Raw genomic sequence first — 9,006 nt, forward strand, 5'->3', positions numbered from 1 at the left:
CGGCTGAGTCTCAGCAGACCCTCTGTGGAGCTGGAGTGTGGGGTCAGCTGCCCTGAAGAGCATGTGCTGTGGGGAGGGCAGATCTCTGAACAAAATGAGTCCTTCGGGGAATGAGGAAAAGAGAGAATGGGGAGCACGAGTACCCACCACATCCTCTTAGGGTGCCCCCCACCCCTCACCCTGTGGCTTCACTGGCCACTACGAGGGCTAGTCCGGCCCAGACTCGTGTATCTCATCACCACTGGGCATCTCCGCTTGGACAGTGACAGCAACGATGCCACCAGCCGAAGCACACAGCGTTGGCCATGCGCCTACCGGCCGCTGTTCTGAGTGCTTTACACGTATCATCAGCTCATCTAACCGCAGAGGAGCCTTTATGGGGTAGGTGCCATTGTCGCCCCACCCACAGAGGAGGAAAACGAGGCTCAGGGGGATGGCATAACTTGCCAGGGGCCACAGTGGTGGCACTGGGATGGGGAACCAGCTACCCAGCTCCAGGTCCTGGTTCCAGAACTCCACCCCGCCCGCCCGCCCGCCCCGCAGCAGCCTCAGCTCATGGCCTTCTCTCCAAACCTGCTTAGAGCCCTTCCCCTCCTTGTCAACTCCAAGTCAAGGTCCAGGTGTCGCCAAAGCCATCCCTGTTCTGGAAAGCTTTTCTAACCCCACGCCGGGCTAACACCCTCTCTGCGGCTGGCACAGTGACCTCTGCCTCCCGGTCCCAGCCCCGGGCACTGGGCCTGTAACTGTGGCTTCTTGTCTGTTTCCCTGGAAGGCAGGAAATGGGTGCTGCGCGGCCCCAGGTCCCCACATGCCCAGGCCTCAGCGCAGACCTGGCGTCCAGTGCGCGCCTCCCCCGCGGCCCGGTCCCTTCCCTACTTCGCAGGCAGGTGTCCCCAACGCCCTGCGGCCTCCCCCTCCCCGCCGGGCTACTTCACACGCTCAGCACGGATTTCCCCACCTCCGCTCCTCAGCCTCCTTCCTGCTTTACTCTTTTATTAAGATTCTAATTAAATAATTCTAATGAAATGTAATGAGCTGAATCGACAAACTTACTGCGATAAAACAGCATTCGAGACATTCTCTCTCCTGCTCTTTCCTGGGCGGCGGAGGCTGGGTGGCCCCGGGGCCTACTGCGGGGAGGGTGGGGTGGGCGGCCTGGCACCGACCCAGGCGCGCAGGACATCACCGACGGGTCCCCCTGCCCAGCCGAGGCCTCCCCGACTGAGCCACCAGCGGGCGCCACCCTGTCTGTCCTAAGACCCCGAGCCCTGGCCCAGACCCCGCCAGCCGGCCCTCTTCCAGCCTGCGCCCCAAGCCAGCCCCCCAAGCCTCCGCCTCATGGCCCCACATGGTCTTCTCCACACCAGGGGGGCAACTGAGGCTCCAGACCCATTCATCGGGGTGTGCTAAGCGCATGGACATCTGTGGCCCCTTCAGCCCCGCTCTCTGAAGAGGAAGAAAGGCCCGGGCCTGCGTGTGGCCCCTGTCTCCGGCGTGGCCTCAGACGAGTTTCATCCCTCCTCTGGGCCGCAGCCCAGTTCCTGCCAAACTTCAGGCTGATGCTGGCGTGAGGGCGCCGGTGACAGGGAGACAGCGCCCGTGTGCTGAGTTGGGCCTGGCCTCAAACCCTGGCCCTTCCTGCCTCCGTGACCCGAGGCAAGTCAGTTCATCTCTCTGAGCCTGTCTCTTCCTCTGTAGGAGGGGACCAACGTCACCTACTCTGCAGAGCTGTCGTGGAAATTACATTAAAACAAAAATAAGAGGATCCCTGGGTGGCTCAGCGGTTGAGCCCCTGCCTTCAGCCCAGGGCATGATCCTGGAGTCCTGGGATCGAGTCCCACGTCGGGCTCCCTGCATGGAGCCTGCTTCTCCCTCTGCCTGGGTCTCTGCCCCTCTCTCTCTGTCGCTCATAAATAAATAAATAAAATATTTTAAAAAAATGTTTAAAAAAGGGCAGCCCTGGTGGTGCAGCGGTTTGGCGCCACCTGCGGCCCAGGGCATGATCCTGGAGTCCTGGGATCGAGTCCCACGTCGGGCTCCCTGCATGGAGCTTCTGCATGCTTCTCCCTCTGCCTGTGTCTCTGCCTCTCTCTCTGTCTCTGTGTGTCTCTCATGAATAAATAAATAAAATCTTAAAAAAAAAAAAGGCACAGACTAAGTACTTGATAAATCATGACCACGGATTATCCCAATCCATGTTCCCTTCCCCATAGCAACCCTGGGGACTGAGAGCTGAGGTGGAGGCGTTAGAGCTTCCAGAATCTTCCAAACCTGACGCCCCCTTGCCTTCCCACTGTGGGTTAGACCAGAGCAATTGGCCAGTGTGGGGACACAGTGTCCTGGTGGCCTCAGGCGGGACTGTACATCCTCCACCTCCAGGCCCTGCCCAGGTGCAGCCCCCGCACCTGCGAGCTCCCTCCGCACCTGATCTCACAACGTCCCTGCAGGGAAGGCAGAGATCCACCTGGTCCTGTTCCACAAAGAATCAGGCTCAGGAAGGAGGACAGTGTTTTGCTCAAGGCCTGGAACCCAGGACCCTAATGAACCACTAACTGCCATGTCCCCCTCCAAGCGCCACATGGCCCAGGCCTTGAGACCCAACAGCCCTGGAGGCAGGTGGGGGTGCAGAGGAGGCTGGAAGAGTCCGCAGAGCAAAGCTGAGGAGCGGGGCCCTGGCTCCTGGGCTGTTCCGGGCACACCCGGCCCCGGCTCGCCTGCAGGCAGAGCAACACTGACCTGGGTTCGAGTCCGACACTGCACTCAGTTGATGTGTCACCACGGATGGCACCTCGAGACGGGGGATAGAGGGAGGGGGGTAAGGTGTGTGATCCTGACACGAAAACAGAAGGCATGTGGGTACGCGGTCACTGTGGATGCTCCCGGGGCTGCTCTAGCAAAGCACCGCAAACTCGGTTATTTAGAACAGAAATGTAATGTCTCATGGTTCCGGAGGCCAGAAGACCGTGCTCCCTCTGTCGCCTGCAGGGGAAGGATGGTGACTGCCCTGGAGGTCCCCAGGACATGGCATCACGTCTCCGGTCGTCATGCGGCACTGTCCCCGGGGCTCCTCCCTCAGTCCTTTGTGCCTGTCCTGTCCTGTCCAGATGCCCCTTTCATGTCAGTCACAGTCGATCAGAGCCCACCCACGTGACCTTGTTTAAATTTGATTACTTCTGTGAAGACTCTAGCTCCGATCAGGTCACAATCTGGAGTGGGGGTTGGAGCTTCCACGTATCTTTCTGGGAGGACGCACGTCAACTCATAACGGGATGCGAGGCTCTTTTGTGCACATCTGATCCTGACAGGCGGGCCAAGCTGTGTCCTCGTGTCAGCTGAGGACACATGGAGGCTCGGGGAGGGGAAGTGACCAGTACAAGGTCACACAGCCCAGGAGTCATGGAGCTGGGATCGGAACTGCGGTCCCCTGAGTCTGGTGCTTTTCCACTCCCCTCTTTAAATTTAAAATGAGCAAAGAGAGTCCGGAGCTTTCCTTCGGGGTCAGCAATTGGATCCTGAGTAGCCATTTGGCAACAATAATAACACCACTGACCAAACACCGACCAGGAGTCAGGCACCCTGCTTTCTTTTTTTTCTTTTTTTTTTTTTTAATTTTTATTTATTTATGATAGTCACACAGAGAGAAAGAGAGAGAGGCAGAGACACAGGCAGAGGGAGAAGCAGGCTCCATGCACCAGGAGCCCGATGTGGGATTCGATCCCGGGTCTCCAGGATCGCGCCCTGGGCCAAAGGCAGGCGCCAAACCGCTGCGCCACCCAGGGATCCCAGGCACCCTGCTTTCTACTCATCGTCTCACACTGTTGCCTTTACAGCCAGACTTCCCGGCCCAAACCCTGGCTCTGCCCATTCCCAGCTGAGTGACAGGGCAAGTAACTTCACCTCCCCGGGCCTCAGTTTCCTCTTCTGTAAAATGGGGACAGTAGCCATTGCAGAGGATTAGTGTAAGGACCAAATGAGGTGCTCCATGGAAACCCCCTAGCACAGTGCCTGGCACACAGTGATGCTCACTTAAGCTCCAGAATAACACCAGGAGGTGGGTCCCCCCCTTAATCTGCAGATGGGGTCACTGACCGAGGGTATGAAGTAGGAAGTGGCAGAAATGGGGTTTGAGGGGCACCTGGATGGCTCAGTCAGTGGAGCATCTGCCTTCAGCTCAGGTCATGATCCCAGGATCCTGGGATGGAGCCCCATGTCAGGGTCCCTGCTCAGCGGAGTCTGCTTTTCCCTCTCCCTCTGGTCCTCCCCCCTCTGTGTACTCTCTCTCTCAAATAAATAAATGTTAAAATAAGTAAATAAATAGAAAAGAAATGGGGTTTGAACCCAGGTCCCTCTGACTCTGGGCCCTTTCCACGGTACTAAAGACCAGGCTTCTCCTGAAGGCTCAGGCTCAGGAATCTGGCTGTTATTGAAGGCTGGCAGGGCCCCAACAGCACACCATCTTCCTAACTAGGTGGAGAGAGCCCTGATCCAACGGGGTCACCGTGGAGCGAGGGGGTCTCTGGGTTTAAATCACTGTGGCTGGGAGTCCTCCCTGCTTCAGCTGTCAGAGACCCCCCAGGGGACAGACCCTCTGTCCCCAAGAAGCACACATACACTCTGCGGGGTCCCAGGGGCCACCTGTTTTGCTTCACTATAAAAACTAGAGCTGAGCTCTGTGGAATGCCAAGCAAGCCGGGGTCCCAGTGACTGAGCCCAAATCCGAGACCTTCCCCACTGCTGCCCCCTACAGACAAGCAGGGATCCACACATATGCGCAAAGGAATACACTTGCGCCCTCACCCCTGAACTCCCACCTTCCCAGGCTCATGTTCAGGGATGTGCCCCTGGGACGCGCGCGCACACACACACACACACGCAGACCCGCTGAGCCAACATGCACTCGCTCCGCACTCCCCAGGTCAGGACACCGTGTGCCTTGAGACGCTCGCTGCACCACAGCCCGGTGGCTGGCAGGGACTTAGAGATGCAAGCCCCGCCCATCAGGTCAGGACGCACCAACTCCGGCCCCAGACCCGCGGCAACCCGCAGTGTCACTGACGCCCAGATCTGGGTCCCTGACCAGGCGCATGGTGGTGTCCTCCTGCTGGAAACCAGAGAGGGAGGAAATGCTGTTCCCTTTTCAGGCTTCCGCTTGCACTTTCCTAGCCCGAGCCTGCTTCTCTCGGGCCGACCTCGAGGACTGCGGTTCCCTCCCTGCCCCCCGGTCTGGGCGTCCACCCTTCCCCCATCTCTCTGCAGGCTGGCTCTCTCCGCACAGAACCTTCTGACGTCTTGCTCAGAAGCCGGTCCAAGGCCTCTGCCGTGGCCGAGCTCTCAGACCTGCTCTCAGACCTGCTTCCCAGCTCTGCTCTCCCGCCTCTGATCCTGCCCCTCCTGGTCCCCACATCCCAGGCAGCTGCCGACCTCGGGGTTTCGCACTTGCTTCGACGCTGACACTCTTTCCTCGAAGAGCCCTGTGTCCGCCTCCCTCCTTCCTGTGGGGTCCCTGCCCGCCTGCGTACAACAGCACCGCCCACCCTGTAGCTCTGTCCCCTTCCCCGGCTTTTTTTCGTTCATGGCACTCAGCACGGGCGGGGGAGGATGTCTCAGTATCCCCTCTCCCATAGAGGAATGTCAGCTCCACGAGGATGGGACGTTTGTCATCGTTTCCTGCCATGTTCCAACCACCTAGAGCCCTGCCTGGCATATGGTGGGTGATCAATCAGTGTGTGTTGAAGGAAGAAGCCTTGATCCCTGAAAGCTCCGAGGGCGGGCTCCTCCCCGACAGCCCTGGGGCACAGTCCCGGTTCTGTCATTTATCAGGTCACTTTGCCTCTCCGAGTCTGGCTCTCACAGGGCTCTCCTGAGGATTAGGACAGGACTCCCTGAGGATTAGGATGCGACCTGGCAGGTGGTGGGTGTGGCAGGGAGGTTTGCTCTGGACTGTCCCCCGCCCCCCCACCAGAGTGCGGGGTGGGGCATCCAGAGGGTCTGGTGGCCCTTCTCTTCCGTGTCCTCTTGTGTCTCAGGGCTAGAGGCCTATTAACCACATTCCCACCTCCCTCGTGGGCAGACTCCCCAGCAGCCTCTGCCTATGAGGCCTGGTCACATGGGAGCTGTAGGAGCGTGCGCCCCGCGATCCCCGGCCCTGAATTCCCTCAACCCCAACCTCCGCTGAGTCCCCGAAGCTTTGCAGGGCCCCCCTTCCCTCCCCTAGCTCTGCCAGTAGTTCTGGGAACTGAATCTCTTTATCAAGGGATTTATTTCCTACTCAAAACTGCTACGGTGGAATGCTTCCTTGACCGAATCCCAAATGGACAAGAGTCTCCAGAGTTTTCCCAGAGGGCACACTTCGCGGTGGGGACAAGCCGGAGTGCGCGCTGGAGCGGCATCAGGGTAGAAGCTGGTGGGACAGGACTCATCTCCTCCCAAACTTTGCCACCGGGAAAGGGGGGTAGGCCTCTCCCTGGGGGTGAAGCCGGCCCCACGCCTGCCCCGCCCCGCCCCCCCACAGAGCAGGGTGACCGGGACGCGAGGGCGGCCCGGCGGCTGGGGTTCTCGGCACCCTACGGATATGAAGTATCTGTTGGCTCATCCCCTCCTCACGACGCCCCAGCTTGGACTACACCGGCATCGGCCTACTTACCCCGGGAGGAAACCCAGGCCCAGACTAGGAAGTCAGGTGCGCAGCTCAGTGGCACAGCTGCTCTCGGTCGTTCCGCGCCTTGGGGTTCACCAGACCCCTTCTCCAGCCCTTCTTGCAATCCTTTCCGCTTCCCACGAGCCCTCGGACCCCAAGCTCCTGGCCCTTTGCAGCAAGTGCGGGGAAGGGACTTCGCTTTCCCTCCGTCTGGGGTGGAGGACGGAGCACGGGGCCCGTGGAGAAAACAATGGCTGGAATCGCAGCCCCGCTTACCTGCCCACACAACCTGGGGGCGTCCTGTCCCCCGGGGCCTCGGCGTCCCAGCTGTAGACAGTGGGTGGGCGCAGGATCACTAGGGGCTCTTCTGACACTAACATTCTAGAATCCTGCTTTAAAGACATTTTGAGGGGGGTCCCTGGGCGGGGGGCTCAGTGGTTTGGCGCCTGCCTACGGCCCAGGGCATGATCTTGGGGTCCCGGGATCGAGTTCCCCATCGGGCTCCCTGCATGGAGCCTGCTTCTCCCTCTGCCTGTGTCTCTGCCTCTGTGTGTCTCTCATGAGTAAATAAATAAAATATTTAAAAAAAAATAAAAAAATAAAGGCATTTTGAAAACTAAGATCTTTGGTCAGGGCAGAGAAGTAAGACCACACGTTTTACCGAACCTGGCTGGGCCGTGTGGCGGAGACCTAGAGCACCAAGCCCAGGGGAACCGGGGGAGTTTGCCATAGGATGGGTTTGCCCCAGGACACATGCCCTGCAAAGGGGAACATCGTGCCACAGAGGCTGGTCTTGCCTACTGACCCGGGTGCTCTCGGCGGGTTCTCAGCTGACTTCAGCCACTGACGGCCGCCCTGTGCCAGGTGCACGCTGGGCCCTGGGGTCACAGGCGTCTCAAACACAGGCCCTGGCGGCCCAGAGCTCAGGGAAACGAGAGCAGTCTCCAACCTCTGTACTCTCCCTTGCTGGCTTCCTCAGCTCGGACTTCCAACGTGCCCCTGGTGTGATGCAAACCTACCTCGTGCCCGGCTCTCCAGGGCACCGTGACCCACAACCCCTGGGCTGCAAAGAGATCAGGACAGGCCCTCAAGGTCCCACCCCATGCGGGAGCTCAGCAGGTGCAATCAGAATTGTTGCTTGGCAACCGGGACTTGTGACACAGCTCACATCTGTCCTGGCTGGAAGCAAAGGCGCCAACCTGATCCAGCACCTATGTGCTGGGTGCTCAGCTCAGCTCCTAAGCAAGCGGGGTATGTCCAAATGTCCCAAGTGACACACAGAGGCAGAGCCATGCCTGGACAGTGGAGAACACACAGGCTTTGAATGCCAGGCCTGCCTCTTACCATCTGTGGGAGGCTGGCAGGTCACATAAGCTCTGTGAGTCTCAATTTCATGGTCTCTAAAATGGGCCTATAATGCCTACTAGCGCAGTCACTGTGCAGCAGCTTCAACTAGCTAACGTGCAGGTGCTGCCAGTGTCCCGGAGATGTGTTCCCCTTCCGGCACCTCTGAGGCTGCCATTCACCACCAGCAACACAGCGTCCACCCCCACAGGAAACCTTGCCTCTCTGAGAGACCCTAAAGCTCTACTCTGGCCACCCCTTCCTTGCTTGCCACAGGCTGGGCCATGTCTACTGGGGGCAACCCAGGGCACTGATGGGGTACCTGCCCTTCCAAGACCTCAATTGGGCATGTCCAGAGCAGCAGCCCCAAAGAGCAGCTTCCTAGTTAGGGGCTGGTAAGGATGTGTTTGGAGCAGTCTGGAAGATGGCCTCTGCTTTAGGTGCCTCGTGTGGCCCAGGCTCTGCTACTCTGCCCAGGGAGACATCCAAAAGCCAGCAGCTCTCATCTCTCCCATGGGCAGCACAGCTCGGATTTGTCCTTCACTCGAGTGGTTAGTGCTGTGGAAATAAAGAAGCACTGGAGTCACACAGACTGGGGTTTGAATCCCAGGTTTGCTCCTTATCAGCTGTAAGATTTAGTCAATTCACTCACCCTCCCTGACCCTCCGCTGTCTCATCTTGAAAATGGGCCTAGGACCACCCACCTCCTAACACAGTTGTTAAACTATTATCACCGGTATTAGGTGTGAAGGACCTAACAGGGCCTGGCATGTATTAAGCACTAGAGAAAGGTCCACGTCCTAACCAATGAACAGGCCACCTGTTGTGATCCATATCCGTGGGGTGGGAGGAGGAGGAAGGCCAGACCCCAAGCCAGAACCCAGGGCACAGAATCCACCCCGATGCCCTCTCTGGGCTTGCTGAGAAGTCCTCAGAGAGATTTCAATGGGATGGTGTCTCCTCCTGGGAGAGAAGACCTCAACATCCACCCAGTGAAGCTGAAGGTCACGTCAAATCTGAAAGGC

This window comes from Canis aureus, chromosome 5, assembly GCF_053574225.1.
Source record: "Canis aureus isolate CA01 chromosome 5, VMU_Caureus_v.1.0, whole genome shotgun sequence".
NCBI classification, from domain to species: Eukaryota; Metazoa; Chordata; class Mammalia; order Carnivora; family Canidae; genus Canis; species Canis aureus.